The sequence below is a fragment of the Mesocricetus auratus genome, unplaced genomic scaffold (genome assembly GCF_017639785.1).
Source record: "Mesocricetus auratus isolate SY011 unplaced genomic scaffold, BCM_Maur_2.0 Super-Scaffold_100018, whole genome shotgun sequence".
Classification (NCBI taxonomy): domain Eukaryota; kingdom Metazoa; phylum Chordata; class Mammalia; order Rodentia; family Cricetidae; genus Mesocricetus; species Mesocricetus auratus.
The window spans coordinates 41,524,128-41,547,009 of NW_024429199.1; the positions used below are offsets into that span (position 1 = coordinate 41,524,128).

General features: G+C 39.1%; 1 long non-coding RNA gene across 2 annotated transcripts in view; it reads right to left on the minus strand.

The window, feature by feature from the left end:
- Positions 1 to 407: 407 nt before the first annotated feature.
- Positions 408 to 22,882, minus strand: part of LOC121132904 — a 206,793-nt gene continuing 184,318 nt past the window's right edge. For both annotated transcript variants that reach the window (XR_005869608.1, XR_005869607.1), the window contains exon 3: positions 408 to 810. This is a non-coding gene — a long non-coding RNA (uncharacterized LOC121132904). The remainder of the gene's footprint in view (positions 811 to 22,882) is intronic.

Genomic DNA, 22,882 nt, shown 5'->3' on the forward strand with positions numbered 1-22,882 from the left:
CAAATGTAGTTCCTATAGTTTCAATCTTTACGTATACCTTTTATCATTCCTCACAAAATGTAACAGACCTTCCTGGCCTTGGTGAAATAGAATGCACAGGTTCACAAAATTAACAAAATAAGTACAGCATCTGTACATGAAAAATTATAAACTACGATGAGATGGACCAAACACACCAACAAACAAACATCAATTGTGCCATGGAAAATTCAGCAAGAGAAACAGGTGTCAATTTCCTTCCAACTGGTTCACACGCTAGTGTGAGATATATAAAAATCTCAGCAATCTTATTTCTCAGGTTTAGAGCACTTGCCTAATATACATGAGTTTCAGGGTTCCAGTCTCAGCAATGATGAAGAGCAGAGGTTCTCAACCTGTGGGTCACGACACCTTTAGAGGGTTGAACAGTTGCTTCACAGGGGTCACACATCAGATAATCAAATATCCTCTATATCATATATTTACATTGTGACTCCTAACAGTAGCCAAACTGCATTTGTAAAGTAGCAAACTAAATACGTTTATGGCTGTGGTCACCGCAATAGGAGCTGTACGAAAGGGTAGTAGGTTTAGGAGGGTTGAGAACCACTGGTACAGAAGGAGGAAAGAGAGAGGAGGGTGTGCTGCGAGAGAATTCACCGTGGAGGACTCACCGTGTAAGCATGAAGACCTGGCTCCCCAGAGCTTACATGGGAAGCATTGTCACATACACACCTGTAATTCTATCACCAGGCCAGAAGAGACAGGAGGATCCTTAGGACTGATCAGTCCGTATAGTAAACCGGTGAGCTCCCGGTCCAATCAATGACCCTGTGTCAAAAGAGAAAAAAGTGGGAAAAACATTGAGAAAGTTTCCTGAAGCTGGACTCTGGCCTTTACATGAAAGCACACACAGGAACACATACACAATTAATAAACAGTAAAAGGGAGGAAGAAAGAAAGGAAGAGGAGAGGGAGGAGAAAAAGAGAGGGAAAGAAAAGAAAGGAAAATGTTCCAAACTTTATATAGAAAGGGTGAAAACTTTGAAAGAGTTAAGTCAGATAAATCACTGCATTCAATTTGAATATTCACTGTATCTAATTTGAATATTCATTATACACTAACAATAAGCCTCTGAGAAAGTGGCTAAAGTCAAACCATAGAGATCGACAGAGAGAATGTGAATCCTAGTCACCAACCACATGGGACAGCCAAGGGAGGCAGCAAAGGTGCCGCAGTCACACCGGAGACACAACAGTCTGTTCAATGAGTCGCCCTGAAGTGACTGGTTCTCCTAACAATGTAATGCATCCAAGTCCCAAACTTACATTATATTAACTTGAGTTGACCATAAACTTAAATACAAAACTATAAAAATTTTTAGAAAAAAAAAGATAACGTATTTGGAACCAAAAGTTTAAGACTTCTACACAAAACACCATAAGATGAGAAAAAAATCACTTCAGATTTATCAAAAATCAAAACCTTTGCCCTATAAAAACTGTTTAATAGGATTGAAGACATGTCAGGGACTAGTTAAATGCATTTACAGAATCTACTACTGTTGAATAACTACAATTACTAAATACTTGTATCTACAATGTACACTCTATCAAAGAAGGACAATAATTTCATAAGGCTGGCAAGATGGTTCAGTGGGTAAAGGAGCTTGCTGCTGAGCCTGAAGACCTGAGTTGCAGGAAAAAACTGAGTCCCTGCAGAACTGACCATGACTTCCATGTAGCCATGGCAAATGTGTGCCTACATACATACAAAGACAAATCACACACACACACATACACGCACACACACGCACAAATGCATGCACACACACGCACACACAGGTGCACACACGCATGCACAAATGCACACCACAAACACGCACGCACACACACGCATGCTCGCACACACGTGCACACCACACACACACACACACACACACACTCACACTCACACCCCGCAAAGGATCCTATTGGAAAGAATGATGTGGTAAGTGAGCTCAGAGAGGTGCCTTCCCAAGCATGAAGGGATGTAAGCCATGGCTACAATGGGGTATTACCACACACCTTTAACAACAGTTAAAACAAAAGAATAATAACACCAGACTCCAGCAAAGATGCAGGGAAAACTGTATGCCATGCATTCATGGTGGGAATGATTTGAAACAAAATGCACTTGCCATAAGACTCAGCAAACACACTTCTCTGCCTCTGCCCCCAGAGAGATGAAAGCTATAGCCACATAACCACCTGTCTGTGAATGCTCACCTGATGGGTACCTAGGGGATGGAGCTGGCTTCCCAGATGCTCCAGCATGATCATGAGGTGTGTTCCCTTTCAACCCAAGTGAAGTTATTCTCCTATCCTAATGTGAGCCCCGACATCATCCAGTGTGGCTTGTCCCAAACAGAACTTCCATTTGGGATTGATTCTCAAGGATTGATTTCCAGGACTGATCATTCCAGACATAACTCATACAGATGCAAAGATGAGACCGTTCATGAGAACTGAAAAACAATTAAACTCATACAAATGATTTGTAATAAATCTTTAAGTAAAGCAAATCAGACATGAAGCAAATATCGTGCAGGATGAGATGTCACCCATTCTCGAAGAGCACATCAGGTACACTGACATTGCTTTCCAAAATAATCCTGAAGTTGGTAGTCTCCCGTGGATTCTGGGAGTCTTGTCTGGAGGCCATGCCATCTAAGGAGGTACCTTCACCTCATGGAGTGGTCCAGAGTATAGCAAAGTGCAGGTCAGGACCAGTAGCTTTCACTGGGCTGCAGAGTATTGTGTTGATTGAGTGTGCAGAGGCGTGAGACAGAGGCCAAGGAGATGCCTTTGCTCCTCTGGGAGGAAGCTGCTGTTCATTGTGTCCTAGCCCTGAAAGGGTAAAGAGGACCTCAAGCTCCAGTGTAATGTGTATACTCTGGAAATAGTTCCTAATGACTGAAATGGTGACTTAATGTACCCAAGGCTGACCCAATAATTAAAGCAATGTTGTGTAAAACTCAGGAGAGTCTGCACAACTACACTTCTTGATTCTTAAATGTTCCAAACAAGGTAGAAGGCCTCGGTGCAGCAAGAGGAAACACTGCTAATGCTTCCTGCCTGCCAGATGGTTTCTTGGAAATGTAAATGTGGAAACAATTTTCTCATATACATACATACATACATACACACATACACACATGCATACATGAGAATTGTGCCATTTTCTTCAATGCAGAATGAATTCATTTATCCCTTAATCAAGGAAAAAGAAAAATCTCTGCAACTTGAGCACATGAAAATGTAAGGAATTTCCACACAAAATAGTTTCAAAATAAAAGAAAAAACACTTTAAGAAACTTAATTCCTTTGTAGTACACAGAGGTAATTAGTAGAAGCTGTAGCTGCGGCAATTCAGAATTGACATGTTACACTGGGAAAATGAACATGCTTGAAAATACAGAAAGACGAAAAGTCTGCGAGCTGAAATCACTGTGGGTCATTCTGTGTCTGTGGTATTTACCTCAGTCAGGTCTGCATAGATGTATGGTAAAGACGTTACAGTCTCTGCTACCATTTGAGCTATTTTTTCAACAAATGAAACTCCGACCATGAAAGTAGTTGACAAAGTGAAATTACAAAACAGCTGTCAGAAGGGCCGTGTGGGAGACACATTCACCATAGCGGGAGTGCTAGGAATCTGAGACGCTTTTTTAATGGATTCAGAGACCTTTAGGAAAAAAAAAGGTCTCCTTCTGCAGTAATTGAATTTGACACCAATGTTCTTTGGATGCTGGGGCTGCACAGGGTATTTTCCCATCCACATCTAGGCTAAATTGGAGATGGTGACCTCTGATAGACTAGAGCGATCTAGGAAGTAATAGAAACCTCACTTCATAGAAACTGGTGACAGGTTGGGATTAAATGCTGGGCTGGTCGGGAACAGGCACACTCTTTTTTGGAGGACTGCAGGACTTAAGAGGAATGGAGATTTTTTTAATGTTCTGTAAATGCTTCTTTTTTCTGGCTGGCTGACTAAATTGAAACTTAGAAATCAAGACCATCATGCATTTGGAACACATGCAGGTCTGAGATCCAAATGAGGCATTCCAGGTTCCCAAGTCCAATGCCATTTGGTATACTTGTTACAATGGCTAAGCAGAAGCAGCACTGTGGGCTTCGACAGGCTTTCCCACTTAAAGGATGGCCTTTGCTGCTAAGTTTCCAAGCAGACATGCCTAAGTGTACAGCATGAGGAAACACTTAAGGCAATGCTCACACACACACACACACACACACACACACACACACACACACACACAGATGTACCTTTATACAGCCGGTTAAAAGACTTTCGCAGAATACTTAATTAAAGCAAATTCCTCGAGCCACATCACATGAAAATGAAATAAAAGTAACATAGACGCAGAGAACGCATGTGTATCCACATGTATAATACATGTATATAGTAAAAGACTAACAGTTAATGAGTCATGATCCCCAGGCCATAGGATTATGACTTTTGTTTTGTATAATCTTTTGCTAATCTGCATGCTTATTATAGTGAATATGGGCTTCCTTCTAACCAGAAAGCTGAAAAACAATGGCTAAAAGATACAAATATGTTTACAATCATTTTAACCATTAAATTTTTTGTTGCACTTACTTGATTATTAATTGTTAACAGGTGAGACAAAGATTCATTAAAGATACTGTATTTACAATCATAAGGAAGGAGCTCAACACCATCCCTTAGTCTCCACAGGGGATTAGTCCCTACGGTCCCCACAGAGTACCAAAATCTACAGATGGTCAAGTCCCTTATACACGTATATACATATAACATTTGCATATACACATAGTGTATTTGCAACACTATGTGTAATGTCAACATTATATAAATAGCTCCCATGGGAAGTTGTTTTGGGGAATAATGACAGAATACAACCTCTGTACATATACAGTGTAAATGAAGCCTTATTTCCTAAACACAATGTGTGGCATCCACAGGTCTGAATCTGCAGATATGGGTGGATGATGATAGACATTTGTATGCCCTACCCTTCTCGAAATGTAGAGGAGAGAATTGAAAATAGAGAGTGAAATCTCATCTGATATGAACATGGGGAATTGACACAAACTTACACAGCAAACAAAAAATATGTGCAAAATATTGTTAAATTTTATCAACATAATACACTTTTCATTTCTTAGTCCTCTGCTCTAAAAATGAATTAGTTAAATAAGCTTTGACACAGTCTTACTATCAGAAAGAGTGACTAGGATCTATTTGAATTGACTTATAGGAATTCGTTGTTTAAGAAATATATTTAAAATATATGGTTATGGAATAAGGAAATATATACCTGTATATTTCATAGCTACATATTCCAAAACCAAACATTTATAAAGTCCCTGGATTATGATGGACATTCAACTTCTGATTTTCTAACTATACAACTGTGCAAACAAAACAGACATTCAGTAGGAACCAGCCTTACAATTCTGATATTTTCCTAGGCTGAGAGTGTCTGATAGACTAGTGTTTTGTCATTCTGGGTAGCAGCAGTGAGCCTCCATGCCCAGCCAGCCCCACAGGCATGTTAAGAAACAATAGCATTTTATAAAACTGTGCTGTGTGATCAGCTCTTGTGGGATATCATGCTTCATTTTTTCATATCCCATCATGTCAACAAAATGCCCATCTGTTATGTGCATAAGATATTCAATATTTATTACAAAATAAGCTTTGTGTTAATGCTTTTACACAACAGTAAACCAATATGTAACTTAAGCACGCCAAGCATATATGGGACTTAGGGATGTGGTATTTAAGGAAAGAAAAACATTGAAAAGTGTATTGTCATGGGGGCTGGGGAGATGGCTCAGGAGGTAAAGTGCTCGCTGTACAGCATGAAGACCTGAGTCCAGATCTCAAGAACCCACATAAAAGACAAGTATGGCAGCCCACTGCATGTAATCCCAGTGCTCTGGAGACAGAGACAGCAGATAAACGACTGAGCAGACTAGCTAGCTAAATAGCTGATTCAGTTAGCTCTGGCTTCTGTGAGAGACTCTGCCTCAGTAAATAAAATACAAAATGATAAAAGAAGATGTCCTACACATCAGTCTCTGGGTTCAGACACATATATGGACTCTACTTTGCACACATATACACCTACACAAATACAAACATGGATATACACACATGCACACACAGAAATGTGCATTTTTATGTATGCATGTTATTGGTAACTGTTTATTCCTATAAACTAAGTTATTATGTTAATTATATTAGATGTACTAAATGCATTTTCAACTTAGGAGAGTCTCAATTTATAATGGTTTTTTTTGGTATGCAACTCCAAGTTTAAACTAGGAACTCATGTGGACATATAATATGTGTATATGTGTATAAATATGTAAATATATGCACCCATACATATCTACTGATAAAATAGTGACTTGCAAACTTCAATATACAGTATATACATATATGATAAGGAAGAGATTATATAGAAATAGAAACTATTAGAGAACTGACAAAAAAACATGAATCCTAACCTTCATAAAAAGTGGAGAGTTATTGGAATATCAGGTACAATAACCAAAATTACTTTTCAAATCATGTATATAAATTCTACTTAGCACTCTAATGGTATAATCAGTAACTAGACTTTGCATTACAACAATTCTGAAGCTGGACATAATACATGCGTCGACTGTGTTCAGATGTTGAAAACCTATGGGACAAGACAGCATCCCTGAGGGAAGGGAAAGGTTATACACTCAACAGGTATTTCATGATTGCTCTGATGTTTTGCCTAAGGATCTTGTTCTCTCACAGACCAGGAAAGGGGCCATCCTGTTGGACCAAAGAGCCAGATGTTAGAGCCCCAGGAGACTAAACCAGCTGCCACGTGGCACGCCAAGTTCTTGAGAAAAGCAAGCTAGCTAGAAGAGAGAATTCAGTTCTCGCAGAGATTCTCTAGAGTGCTTGGCTAAGGACTTGGCCATCATCCTCAAGGTCACACATGTCTGCTCCATGAACAAACATTAAACAATAATGTGTGCAGTGTGAGGTCATAGAGCTTTAGGAGACAGAGGAATCCATCCTATCCAAAAGCAAGAGACTCCACTGAGCACAGCGGGCATTCAATTTAAAATACGCTACTCTCCATAAAGGATGAGAGCTCTCCTGACAGGATACCTGGTATGACCTATGGTCTGCAAAAACAAACAAATGATCAGATAAAGCAAGCAAAAAACAAACAAAAAACCCAAGCACCCAGCTTTTGATCTGGGGATATAATCCATACTCTTTTGTCATGTATTATCCTAACATTCTCTGTATTTCTAAAACTTGGTAGAAATGGAGTATTGTAGTGCAAAGTTTTATTCTTTTTACTCTTGGCATCTTTGGGGGGCTGCCACCCAGCTCCCAAGTAAATCGCATATAGAAGCTTATTCTTAGTTATGAGTGATCAGCCTTAACTTGGCTTGTTTCTAACCAGCTTTCCTTATCTTATATTATCCCATTTACCTTTTGTCTCTGGGCTTCTCCCGTTCTCTTCTATAAATCCTACTCTTGCTCCATGGATTGCTGTGTGTCTGGGTGGCTGTGTCCTTCTCTCCTTGTTCTCTAGTTGCTCTTCTTCTTCCTCATTTCTCCTATTTATTCTCTGCCCTCCAGCTCTACCTACCCTTGCTCCTGCCTCGCTATTGACCGTTCAGCTCTTTATTAGACCATCAGGTGTTTTAGACAGGCACAGTAACACAGCTCTACAGAGTTAAACAAATACAGCATAAACAAGAGTCACATACCTTAAAACAATATTCCCCAACAGAGTATACCATATTGAAATTTTAAAAAATTATTGATAATCTTGCTTGATAATTTGTAGCAGAGTCAGTTAGCAACCATGAAAGAAATAACTAAAATGTGTCCATTATTAAGGATATAGAGGGAAGGGATTGGAATACAGTGAACTGAGTATTGATAATCCATGAGGGAATAGTAAGACAATGGGGAAAGAAAAAATAAGAAAGATTTTTTTCTTTAAAAAAAGAACAAGAAGTAAGTGGGTGGTGGTGGTGCATTCCTTTAATCCCAGTACTTGGAAGGCAGAGGCAGGAGAATCTCTGTGAATTCAAGGCCAGCCTGGTCTACAGAGTGAGTTCCAGGACAGTCAGAACTGTTACACAGAAAAACCCTTTCTCAGAAAAAAAGGATAATTCTTTAAATTTACACACACACACACACACACACACAGAAAGAGACAGACAGACAGACAGACAGAGACAGAGACAGAGACAGAGAGACAGAGAGAGAGTTAGTTTACCAGGTTCCAAACCACAAACAGTAAAAACATGAAGAGAACTACACAATCAAACTTGTACAGGTTAAGGATACTGAGAAGCCTCCTAAAGGTAACCTGAGAATAACTGACTATTCTGTCCAAGGTACAATGGACGGCCAATGTCTGTCAGGAACATTAGGCCCCATTATAAAATATAGGATATTTTAAAGTACTAAGGGAGAAACAAACATCATCCTGCAATTTTAGACACAGAGAAAATATCCACCAAAATGAAAGTGACATAGAGGAGTTTTCAGATATTGAACATTGTATTGGCATTTAGAATTTTTATTGAGCAAGGCTTCAACCAAAAAAAAATCTGAGGGATGTTCAGGCTGGAAGAAGAATGATGCCAGATGGAAACAGAATTCCATAGCACAAGGCATGGAAAGGAGAGGAGAGCTATCACATGGAGAAGTGTACTTAAAGGCAGTTTATTCTCTCTTCAGGATGTCTTAAATCATACAACTCTTTAGGGAAGAGATGAAAGCATTGAGAATGTGTGTGATGTAATACTTAAGCAGAGGTGTGTGCTCCGAAGAACAGCGATGTATGACGGTTAACTAAGATGTCACTTACACAACTGTATTTTAGTAAATGATTAAAGTAAGCTCTATGCTAGAGAGCAATCAGTTGCTCACTGTAATGTATCCAAGAACTACTTAGGAAAAAAGCCTAAGGACCCAACAGAAGAATGAATGTAATATAATAATACAAATTATCAATAATGCATAAGACAGATTATGAAGATAAATAGGAACCAGAAGAGATACAAATAGGAAGAGATACAAAAATAGTCAAATTAAATCTGTCCATGTCCATAATCATTTTGCATGGTGACAGCTTAAGTACCACTAGTAAGAGGCTAAGCTTGTTGCGTGGAAAATAGAAAATGAGATGGCCATTCACACATATGCTCTTTCAATAAAAAATACATTGGCTTAAACTTTTCTTTAAATAAAGCACAGATTCATAGGTTGAAATTTGTTTAATGGGGAAAAAAAGACCTACAAAATAATAAGCCTGAGCTGGAGTAGGCACTTTAATATCAGACATTATAGGCATTGAGATGAAAGGAACTGCCAGAGATGCTTTCAAAGGGAATTTCTTGCTGAGAAAAGGACCAACTGTAAGAGAAAATAATCATAAATGTGCCTAAAACCCAATAATCACCCTTTCAGATACACAAGGAAACATAAGCAAGAGTTAAAGGGAAAATGGGAAAGGAAAAAACACTACTAGTTGAAGATTTTTTAAAAGATTTTATTTGTATTTACGTGTATATCCTCTCTATCTTCTCTCTCCTCTCCTCCCCCACATTGTGTGTGTGTGTGTGTGTGTGTGTGTGTGTGTGTGTGTGTGTGTGTGTGTTTGCAATGCCCCTGAAGGCCAGAAGAGGGTAGGGGATTCCTTGGAACTGGAGGTCCAGGTGACTCTGTACATAAGTAAGTTATGGGATCCAAACCAAGACCCTCAGTAAAAAGCCCTCTCAGCCTGGCGGTGGTGGCGCACGCCTTTAATCCCAGCACTCGGGAGGCAGAGGCAGGCAGATCTCTGTGAGTTCGAGGCCAGGCTGGACTGACAGCCTCCAAAACAATACAGAGAAACCCTGTCTCATAAAAACAAAAAACAAACAAACACAAAAAAAAGCCCTCTCAAAGGAGTGAGTTATCTCTCCAGTCTCTCAGGTGGAAACTGTTAATGCTTAGGAAATACCAGTTGCTCTAAAGAGTTAGTGAAGACACAACTGGACCATATGACAAGCTATAATAATTTTCAAAGACATCATAGATCAAATGACAGCAAAAGAGTTGAATTTGAGAAACAAATAACAAAACATGTACATAACCCAGTTATTTAAAAGTTAAAAAGCATGCTTCTAAATAATCCAAGCATAATAATACTTTTGAGGAAAACTAGAACATATTGAAACTGGAATGTAAGTAAACTTCAGTTTGTCAACACATGTAGTAAAGAGAAGTGAGTGGCTTTTGTGGTAATAGTTTAAAATAAAAATTGAAAATTGCTTTCTAGAATAAAGAAGAAGACAAGTAAGAAAAAGAATACCAGTCAGTGAAAGGAAAAAGAAACTACAGAGGAATTTTAAAAACCCAGAGACTGGTTCTTTGAGAGATTAATAAAATTGATAAATCCTAGCCTGAAAAAGGAGAGCAGAAACTGTGAACTACAAACAGGCCAATAGATAAAATTAAGTCCAAAGAGGTTGTTGGAAAGATTAATAAAGTGGATAACCTTAGCAAGACTGGAGAAGAATAAGAAAGAAAACCCAGGTTAGTGAAGTTAGTTATAGCAAGGGGAATCTCCATCCATATCCTAGCCACCCTCCAGAGCTAGTAAGAGGATATATAAATGACTTTATGTCAATAAATTGGACAATACAGATTAACAAGTAAAGGCAGAACGGCACATATAAGCAAAGACAGAAGCAAACAGGAACACTTTGATGCGCCTTATTCATCCCAGAATTTAAAGTTGATATCAAAATACCACAAAGGAAATTCCATGGCCAGTTATTTTCAACCTTATATGAATTATTAAAGAAGGCAGAAGGAAACAAAACTTCTTTGCTGGCATTATGAATCTGACACCAAAACTGGATGAAGAAATTATTAAGTTAGAGCAATTACAGGAAAAAAGAGCGACAGCTCAAGTTTCTTCATTAACACAGTAGCAGAAACTTCATCAAGATAGGAAGTTGAACAAAAATAAATCAAAGTAGGGCTAAGTATGCTCTGTCGTGGAGACGTAGCTCATTTTAATATTCAAAAGCCAATTAACATAACACTTATTAGTGGAATAAAATACCCACAATATTTTGAGAAAACCAGAGTGGAAGAGCTTATAATATACCCAGCTCCAGAAGGAATAAAAACTCTGTGGTGGGCTCAGGAGATGGCTCAGGTGCGGATGTGCTTGCCTTGCTGGAAAAGGACCAGATTACGAGATCTAAAACATTTGGTGAAAAAAGTACCACAGGCACGTGTGGCATGGAATTGTCATCTCAGGGTTGGGTTGGTAGGGACAGGGAGATCCTTAAGACACATAACAAAATCTGTATGGTATGGTCATAGGACAAGCAAACAGAAAAACACTGAGTCGAGAATCTTGTACCTACATGATCAACTGCTTTTTGATGAAGACATCTAAATAATGAATGGGAATAAAGAATACATTTCAACAATTAGGGTTGTGACAGCCTCATCTTCAAGGAAAGAAATTGAGCCCAATACCTTTCTTATATAATACAGAAATATATCCAACATGGGCCATAGATTTCATAGAAAAAGTTAAAAATTTTAAAGATGCTAAAAAAATGAAAACAGGAAAGTATTTCATAAAAATGCACCAAAAGGATGGGTTTTCATCACATTAATGAATTAGGATAAACAACGTAGAATATTTAAAAAACAAACAGGGGAGTGTGCGCGGCCTCATGAGGGCAAGCCTGTTGACCAGCACTTCATCCCTGGAATCCACTGTTGCAATAAACCGTGGCACACGTCTTCATTTTCCTGCTAGAGGACACTGGGGTCGTTTGAAGGTTTGAAGTACTATGAAGAGGCTTGCTATGTACAGATATACTGTGATGTGACCAAAGAATAATGAGAAATGAGATAGAGCCCAAGCTATCAGGCACTTCTTGGAAGAAAGACTCCAGTGGAAAGAAATAGGAAAATGGAAACAGGGATATATGTATGTCACATCCAAATCATGGTTCTGCTATAATGACAAATGTCAGCGCTGACAAAGGAAGATTTCTGGGTTAAGGAGTTGGAAAAGTAACAAAATACCACACAGAGCATGACCCACTTTTTAGCAACATATTTAACATATTTAAATATTTAACATATTTTAGAAACATATTTAATGCTATTTAATCCATTATATGATCATACAAATAAATGTATTGTGCTATAATACAGTATTTATTTTACACATTGTTATACAAAAATATATTACTTACATGTTTATATAATCGTAAATTGTATAAATGATAATGTTTATTTCATTATATATTAGATTATACTAGTATAACATATAGCATATTTATTATCATTAATTGGGGATGTAGATGCAGATTTCCATAGAGATTATCAAATGCTACAATAGTTACTTATGGGAACCAGGGTAAAGATGGGTAAGTTAGGGAGTGTTTTCCCTTCTCACTTTATGTCTCAAAGTCTGATATTGAAAGAGACATCCCTTGGGAAACTAGAATTAAGGTAACCAAAACTTTCCCTGCTATTATTATCCTAAGACTTCCCAGACAATCACTGGCTGGGCACAGACCCCTGAGTTTCCCTGGGAGGCAGACCTTGTCGGAGAGCAGATCGCCTCGACTGGGCATGTGCAATGGGACCTGAATTGCAATGAAACTGGAAAATAGTTTAAATGAGAGGAAGCAGGTGAAGAGAAAAGAGAATTTCTGCTGGGATCAGAGGTGAAGCTTGCAAGGAAGCTCCATGTCCCATCAGTGATCCTCCCATGGCCCAGACAGAGAACCATGGTGAGTGTGACCCACAGCACCCCTTGGGGAGTCAGCCTGAGGGGCCCAGATGTTATCTTGTTACAGTTTGGATTTTTGTATATTCCATCTGGTTTGGTGCCCAGGAATTCTAAGTTGACATTTCTTAAACAAAAAAAAAAGTGATTGACTCATTACAGTGTGCCCATTCCTTACTTCTAAAGAGAGGAAATAAACTTAAATATGAGAAAGAACTAATTAAATCTGAAAGAGAATAAACTACTTATCATCATTACTTTAGTTGAGGATTCCTAACCCAGAATTCCTGGACCAGAGTATATAAATGTGATGCATAGATTTTTCTTTCTTTTTTTAATTTTTCCCTTCTTTAAAGATTTTTTCATTTGTTTTTTATTGAAAATATTTATTTTTTAGTTTTGCAAACCATATATTGTGTGTGAGCATGTTCCCAGTCATTCTCCCCTACTTACCCATCCCTTGTGCCTCTACACTCCCTTATACTACTCCATCCTCCCAGGCAGTTTACTTCTATATTCATGCCATTAAAACACATGATTTTATACATCTGTATAAGATCTAGGACCCACAAATGAAATAATTCATATATTTGTCTTTATGAAACTGGTTTAATTCACTGAAATATGATATTCTCCAATTCTAGTCATTTTTCTACAAATAGCCTAAGTTAATTACTTTCCTAAGATTTATTTTTATTTTTAATTATGTGTATGTGGGAAGGAGCAGGCAGGTGAGTGCAGGTGCTTGTCTATGAGGCCAAAGGCAGCAAATCCCCTTGGAGTTGAAGCAGCTATAGGCAGCTGTGAGTCACCCACTGTGAGTGCTAGCATTGAAACTTGGGTCCTCTATAAGAATAGTACATGCTCTTCACTCTTCTTTATGGCTCAAAATAATCATATTGTGTATATGTACCATTCATGGGAATGTATGCTAACTCAGCTAGTAGAAAAAAAACAGTAAGGAGGTGTATTTAGTTACTTTTCTATTGTTTTGATAAGACACCATGACCAAGGCAACTTACAAAAGATAGTGTTTAACTGGGCTTATGGTTCCAGAGGGCTAGCATCTATAATGGTGGCACAAAGGCATGATGGCAGGAGAAGCTGTATAAGTAAGCCTGATAAGCTCCTTGGTTACTCAGGGTGAACTCTGATGGCGATCAAAGTTTGGTTTGTCAATAGAAACTGAGACGGAGGCCTTGGCCTAGTTCCCCAGCCCACCAGAGAAAATTCTTAGAACAGACATGTATTTCTTAATAGTTTTCCCAAAGAGTGATGCTAACATATATCCCAATGAAGAACTTACTGACCCCGGATGTACCCAACTGAAACTGCTCCTCCTACTTCCCCTCTTCCTCCATGAGCAGTCTTGGGGAGCCTTCTGTGTGACAACACACTGTCTCCTGTCATCCACTGCTCTCTCTTCCCTTGACGTTCCTGAGACTCCTCCTAGGGCTACTATTATGATGCCTACAGAGTCATCCTCACGCTTGGCTCTCTCTCACCCCGCCATCCCAGAACTCTGCTGAGGGCATGCTTCTCTGTGTATCAAGTCACCACTCTGTTATTCCTTTCCTGTGAGTCTGTGACTCCTATTCAATCTATGTCTTCCTAAGCGCAGATGCAGACTTGGTCTGCTGCAGCAAAGCGAAAGTCAAGATAGACTGTGACTAGCTTTACCAAAGCCTAGGCATCTACAAAGAAGGTGGCATAGGTGCAAAACTGCTTTAACTAATTCTTGAAGGCTTTTGTTTCTGAGGTCCTTTAGCTATTGTCCTGCTGAGAGATCACATGGCTTTGTCCCTCCTTAATCCCTTAAAATGTCATAGATTGAGTTAACTCTCATCCTCAATACTCGGGAACAGATGTGTTTTGGGTTTTCAAAAATTGTTTGCATGTTTCAGAATATCTGCTATGTAGTATGATATATCTTGGTATGGAATTCAAGTTTAAACCCAAGTTTCATTTATGTTTTATAGACACTTATTTCTCTCAGCCTGAAGATAATGTATACACTGTCTTGAGCACACCTGGGTTTGGGCTGTGACCCACTCTGTGAGGTCAGGCATGGAATTTTCCGCTTGTGGCTTCCTGTCAGAGATCAAAACATGTCAAGCTGTGGAGCAGCTCATGGTCTGAAGTTTTGCATTAAGGATATTCAGTCTGTACCATATCCCAGGAGACAATTTACCTCTGACAGGCAGAGGCCCCTCAGCCCAGGCCCAAGTGTTCTTTCTTCTGTTCAGCAAAATGGAAATGTTCTCATGAAACTCTTGAGAGATCAGGTTTTTTTCCAATCTTGGTATTATAAGCACATAACAATAAGAACTGCAGTAGTCATTCCAACAAGTTTGCACCTAAGAATTCTGGGTGCCTCATGCATCTCAGCACACGAGGGTGATTGCTTCTGGAATGTGGGCAACTAACCCCAGTTGCTGCCTCCAAAGGCAGACACTTTCTAAGACTCTCCAAACAGTCATTTTTCACTGCCAACAGCTTTAAACTTCAGATCGTATTCTAGCCATAGGAAAACATCCCTGACAGTTTCATGGCCATTATTTGTCCAATATAGAGAGATGCCTTTGTTGTTCTTTTCATGTGTGTGCACAGCTCCCAGATCCACTGCCTATGCAGTTCATTCAGCCCCCTGCCATACACAGGCCATCTGACCATAAAACAGAGGAAGTAGAGCCTCTTGTGAGATGGGAAAGTAGCACATGATTGTTCTTCTCTAATGGTCTATGGGTATTGTGTATGACTGCTCCCTTTTGCTGTGCTGAGTCTCAAGAGGTCTTAATATTGACTTCCTATCACCAATGCCCAGAGCCATTTAGATTCCATGACGGCTATTATTGGCTGTCAACTTAACTATATCTGGTATAAACTACAATTCAGAAGTGGAGGGCATACCTGTTTGAGACTTATTTTGCTTGGTTTGACATAAGTGAATCTACTTCTAGTGTGAACCTTGGAGGAGGGAAGACGTGCTATTAATTGTTGGATTAGCTGGACTACAGCAGCCTACAAGTCATCCTAATAAATATATATATATATATGAAAAGGACTCCTCCAGAAACTTTTAACAAGTAGGCATAGGAGCTGACAGCTCTGAAGGTAATAAATCACCTAAGGAACTCTGGGTTTCTTGTTCAGTACCTGGTGATTTCATGAAAGCTGTCTGAAGACCCCAAATCCAAATAACATACTATCTTGTCATATTCATATATTTTGGAACAACTTTGTCAGGGCTTTTAAAGTTCTGTTTTAAGGCCTAAATAAGAGAGAATTTTCTTAGTACTGGTTCTTGAAGTTTGTAGAGCTCTAAAGACACACACACTACTAAAGAAGTTTACAAACCTCTGAATGTAGACTCCATCAGTACAACAGTAGAAATAAAGACCTTCCTTGTTTCTTTTAATAACAGCATAGCCATTTTCATTTTATACAATAATTATCATCTTATATCTAAATGCAACTGAACAACTTAAACATGCAATCAAAACTATATATGGAGGGCCACCTTAATCAGCTATGACTACATCTACCATGAAGGACCACTTATGTACCATATAGCAGGGTCACAACCTTCAGGTAGAGAGACAGATCCCCTCTCTTGGAAATCCAGAAGCAGTATGATATTTGGGAACCCTGAAGGAAAGTAGATTCATAACAATCTTTGGGAGCTGCAGGTGAAATTCAATGGAGATAAATTTCTTGTGTTTGGAGTCTGCCTCAGAATAGAATAAATATCATTAGAGTTTTATTCAATATCTAGGGGCTACACATTAGTAGAAAAACCAAAATCCCAAGTCCCTTGACAGAGCATTTTTCTGAACTTAATAATTTCTAGTACCATAGTATTCCAGGCCATCCCACTGTAATTTACATATGCTAATTAATACTGATTACTATGAGGGCTCCAGATAACAGTGAGACCTGCCTCTATTAGAGCAAGAGTCTACCTTAGAAAACACCAAAGGATCCAATTAAAAAGTGGGCTGCAGAACTAAATAGAGAATTTTCAATAGAGGAGTCTAAAATGGCTGAGAGGCACTTGAGAAAGTGCTCAACATCCTTAACCATCTGGGAAATGCAAATCAAAACAACTCTAAGATACCATCTCACTCCTGTCAGAATGGCTAAAATCAAAAACACCAACGACAATTTATGCAGTAGAGGATGTGGAGAAAGGGGAACACTCCTCCACTGCTGGTGGGAGTGCCAACTTGTTCAGCCACTTTGGAAATCAGTATGGAGATGCCTCAGAAATAAAATGGGAATAAACCTACCACAAGACCCAGCAACTCCACTCTTAGGCATATATCCAAAAGATGCCCATTCATACAACAAAGATGCTTGTTCTACTATGTTCATAGCAGCATTATTTGTAATAGCCAGAACTTGGAAGCAACATAGATGCCCCTCAACCGAAGAGTGGATAGAGAAAATGTGGTACATTTACACAATGGAGTACTATTCAACAGAAAAAAAAACAATGGAATCCTGAGATTTGCAGGCAAATGGATGGCACTAGAAGAAACCATCCTGAGCGAAGTAACCAATTCACAAAAAGAGAAACATGGCATGTACTCTCTCATATATGGATTTTAGACATAGATCTGGGGAGTGCCAGCCTAAAATCCCATGGCCAGAGAGTCTGGGAAACAGAACCTTCATTCAATGGCTGATGGAAGAAAAGGCAGACTCCCACGGCTAAGCAATGAGCTGAACTCAAGAAAGCCAGTAACAGAGAGGGAGGACTGATGACCAAAGGGATTAAGACTGGGCTGTGGGAGGAGGGGAGGGAGAGGGAACTGGGATTGACATGTAAAACAAGCTATTTAAAATTAAAATAATAATAATGATAAATAAATAAATTCATGGAAAAATAAAAAAATACAAAAGAGAAATAATTTATGAACTAAAAGGAACTCTTAAGTAGGTGCCATGGTGGCTAAGTTCCTGAAATCCCAGCACTAGGGAGGCTGAAGTAAGAACATTGAGATGAGCCCTAGGCCCGCATGGGTGACGCAATTAAATATTGCCTTAAGAAAGAGAGGGTCTAGAGTTCATGAGTTTCCACAAGCTTGGTTCGGCTGTCTCTGTAGATTTCTCCATCATGATCTTGACCTTTCTACAATTGCGGAGTCTCCAATGGACTGAACTAGGCCTACCGTATATGGGAGACAGTTGTGAAGCTTGGACTAGCTGAGGGGCCCCTGGCAGCAGGACCACAATACAAACCTGGTGCATGAGCTGGCTTGTTAGAATCCACTCCCTAAGGTGGGATGCCATGCTCATCCTTAATGAATGGGAGAGGGGCCTGGCCATGCCCCAACCTATTGTGCCAGACTATGTTTTCTCCTCATGGGAGTGGACTGGCGGTGGACTGTAGCAGGGGGAGGCAAGGAGGACGTGTGGGAGGGAGCACTGTGGTTGGAATGTAAAATGAAATTGAAAAGTACAAAAGGCCCCCCAAAAAAAGAAAACAAAAAGCAGGGTATAAGGAGATGGGAGAAGGGGTAGGGGTGGGGATACAAAAGAAACCATTAAGAAAAGGTTAGAGCCCCAGGATGAACAAAATAATCACTCTTGTCCTTTCTAAGCCTCATCTAGAGCATGAAATACCAGGCTGGCATGACACTCTAGGACCCTGAAGTTCTAACTCCTCAAAAACCTGTTAGAAACTTTTTACAAACCCCTGAGCATGGATAACAATCAGTACAACAGTATCAGCGGTACGGATGATATCTTCCCAGCTGCAAAGAAAGCAAATGTTACTCCGGGGGTAAGCAAATCATTTCTACCCCAGGAGAAGATTTCATCTCAGAGGTGAGAGCTGTTGCTTTCGTCAAAGTTTTCCAGAGGGACAGATCTAAGAGGAGTATATGTTAAAGCGGGTTTAGTAGATCAGTTTACAGGCTATGATCTTCGTAGTCCAACTATGGTGACATTCACACTAGAAAAACTGAACATCAGGCAATTACCCAATCCTTGAGACTGGGGAGCTCAGGAGCCCTAGCCTGGCACTGAAGTCCTAGAGTGTTCCTTGGGAGTCACTGGTCTTCAGCCCACACTAGAAGGCTGAAGGACCTGTGTGCTAATGTCAGCAAACAATCACCATAGTAACTGGATGCCAACAGATTTCCTTAACCTGCCAGCACAATACGAAGGCAAGCAAGCAGGAAAAAGCCAAAAGCTTCGCTTCCTCACGATTTCTCTTACCTGAACTGTCACAGGGGTAGAATGCAGCCCACATTTAGGGTGGGTCTTCCATTTGAATAAATCTATCAAGAAAAACCCACACAGGGGTGCCCAATCACTTCTTTATGGATGGATTCCAGATCCAATCATGTTGAAAGTTGAGATAAATCATTTGTAGTCTCCTTGTCTGACTGACATTAACCAGATTAGTCTGTGATGTACCACTTTTTTCAGTGCATATAGATACCCCTGCCTCTCCTGTATGGTGGAAGCCACCCACCCCTTCATCCTATTGGTTTTCTGGTTCGTGAGTTACATAAATCTTTGCTATTTATTCAAAGAGAGAGAGACAGAGACAGAGACAGACAGAGAGACAGAGACAGACAGACAGATAGACAGGGATGGAGGAAGGGAGAGAGGAAGGAAAGGGAAGAAAGGAAGGAAGGAAAGAAGGAAGACACACAGAATACAAAAGAGTGACAAGTTAGTAGACTCTTCATGAACAAGAGAATATAGATTTTACTGGAATGATATCATTAAAGAGCTCCCAGAAAATAATGTCACCTTAGAGACTGTGCTTAGGGCTGGAGAGATGGCTCAGTTGTTAAGAGCATTTGCTATTCTTCCAGAGGACACAGATTCAGTTCCCAGCACCCGCATGTGGATGGCCAACTATAATCTCAATCCTAAGGGATCCAATACACTCTTCTGACCTGTACTAGCACCAGGCACACACATGGTGCATATACAAATGCACGTGAAGGCAAAAACAATCATAGACATAGAGAAAATAAGTTATTTTAAAAATATTTTTAAAGAACTTATGCATAGTTCCTTTATCATTCTTTACCAAGGGAAAATAAAGCCATTCTCAGGAGCACAAAGAAGAAATAGCAACAATTAAAGGGAGTGTTTCATTGGCAAAAAACAAGAAATAATTAAGTCAGATATATATGTTTATATGTAAACATATATATATAACAGTCATTTAAAGGTTGGGAGATTAATAGAGATATTAATCCATAGAAAATGATTTCTTTTTATTCTTATGGAGGATAAAAATAGTAAGTATGGGTTTGGATTCATTTAAAGATTTGTAGTTACTTATGTTTATTTCTAATTTATGGTTATGAAAATATTATAAATATAATTTATAACTTCTGAATCACACAAGGAGAAAAAGGACAAGAAATGAAGCTCTATAGATCCCTAATGAAAGAGAGAGAATCTGGGAAGACTAAAGAGTAGACGAGGCAGGCTATGTGAAGGTTTAGAAACGAATATAAAGGCACCAATTATCCTAAAGTGGTTTAAATAAATTAAACTCATCTAATAAAATAGTGATCACTGGATGGGTTTTAATTTAGTTACGTGGTTGTTTTAAGAGATATTAAAATAAAACATCACAGAGAGATTTAATGTTAGAAAAAATATACTGCAGGCAAATATGAAAAGCAATAAAGAGCCAATATAGTAAATTATTACCAGACAAAGTAGAATTTAAGGCAGAGTATTAGAAATAAAGAACTACAGTGCCTGAAAACAAAGGGAAATTACCCAGCAATGAAATGCGAAAATCACAAAATTGCATGCACCCACATACGCAGCTTCAGAACATGGAGAGTGAAGATCAATTGACTATATGGTGGTATCCATGCCCCCTTTTCATCAGAAAGATGTAACAATGGCAATATCATTAAGGCTAAGTATTTGAATGACAAAATGAATAAATGCAACCTAAGAATAAACATAAAGTCTCAGCATAAGGTGTTTTTGTTGTAATTTTAAAAGTGGGACGCAGGAGAAGACACCATGTGACAGAGCTTGGGTGGAGGGATTTTTTTTAATTGGGGGATAAAGAAAAGCAATAGGGGGAGGGAAGAAGGGAGACAAACCTCTGGGGGGCAGGAGTGGCAGAAGAGAAGAGAGAGGCAAGGGTGGGGGAGGCGGGGACAGGCAGAGAAGCAGAAAGAGAGAAGGATGGGAAGCAGGCAGGGCCCTTTTAAAAGGGAAGGTAGTGAATGTGCACAGGTGATGCTCTTAGAGGCTACAGCTGAGGGCATATCCTGTCAGAACCCCAAGGGCAGGCAAGTACAGATGCCTGAACACTAATAATTCTAACTACCAGTCACAAAGGATATGTTGACAAATAACAAAGAACCAATATTCTTGAGGCTCCATTCCTCGACAGTACGAATTTATAGAAATCAAGCAGGAAGGACAAGACAATTATGTGAGTCTGAATATCTTGGCCTTCCCCCTCCATGAATTATGAATTTTTTTACAAGCCTAGGACAACAGCCATATTAAAAATAGCAAAGTAGGCACAAAACATCCTTAAAATTACTTTAGTGTCAGAGCTGAAATGAGCTCAAATGTGACTTAATTAGAAAAGGTATGTTCTGGATATGTTTTTTAAAATGAAATGTTGAAAATAAACGCACTAAGGATTCAGTTCATAAACCCGGGATGTGGGGAGCAGCAAATTCAAAGATGAGAAGAAAGAAACTAATAGATATGAGGTAAAAATAATAAAGCTGGTGGAAAGCTAAGATGAGAGGGTTTTCTTGTAATAAACTAATTATATAAACCAAAGCCTGGCAACATTGGCTGGTGTGGCTTGCATGTGTCCTTCAACATTCAAGTGTTAGAAGCACTGTGGTTGTGTAGGAAGGCTTTAAAGATTGTGTAAGAAGGAACTGGAGAAATGGCTCAGTGTTAAGAGCAATAATTGCTCTCAGGAAAGGACTCGGGTTCAGTTCCCAACACCCACATGGTGGCTCATAACCATCTGTACCTCCATTTCCAGGGCATGTGCCGCCTGCTTCTGGCTCCACATGCACCAGACACACTTACTGTGCGCAGACATACATGAAGGCAGACATTCACACACATAATTTGGAAAATAAGTATTTTTTTAAAAAGTTGTATAAGTAATATAGTTTTCACACTCACAAAGGATTTAATGGTGTTTGTGTAGGGAAGGCCTTGTGATAAGGGCCTCTTGATGAGTTTAGATACTGGAAAAGTACCACGGTACACACCTGACAGAAGATAAATATTTCTCATTCTCTCTCTCTCTCTCTCTCTCTCTCTCTCTCTCTCTCTCTCTCTCTCTCTCTCTCCGTCTGTCTGTCTGTCTGTCTGTCTCTCTCCTGCTCTATCTCCCTCCCCAAGCAGAAATCTCTGTAAGATCCCCCTCCATCTTAGACTTCACAGACTCCAGAATGTTAAGAAATAAATTTCTGTTCTTTATAAATCACTATACTGGATATCTTATCTTAGAGACCCAAATTAGCTAAAATACAAATCAAGGGAGAGAAGCAGTACAATAGAAATGACTATTTTAAGGAAAAATAAAGAGCTGTAACTATAAGTGTGTTTTCAAAGGCTAACAAAATACGGGCAAAAAGTCAATAAATTGAAAACCTTAATCAAAAGCACAGTTGTCTACAAAAATAATCATGAAATTTACTGGGTAGGTAGTGGTAATAGGTCATAATCTAACACTTCTAGGGTTTTAGATAAGTTATAAATAAACCATTACATAACCATATTTTCTTCTCAGTACAGATTGACCAATGAACAAATATTCAATGAAGAGTTTTGCATAATATATATCAAGCAATGGTAAAAGGACTTTTCCTAAATTTCAAACATCACGCAAGAAGCCAATGAAAAGAAAATCATAGCTTAATATCATAAAAGTAGACTGAAATCATAAAATAATCAGTAGCTATAATCCAATGTAGCAGAATTTTAAGTCAAACCATTCTTTTAATTAAGCCCATATGGGCAGGACTGTTGATGACTTTTCT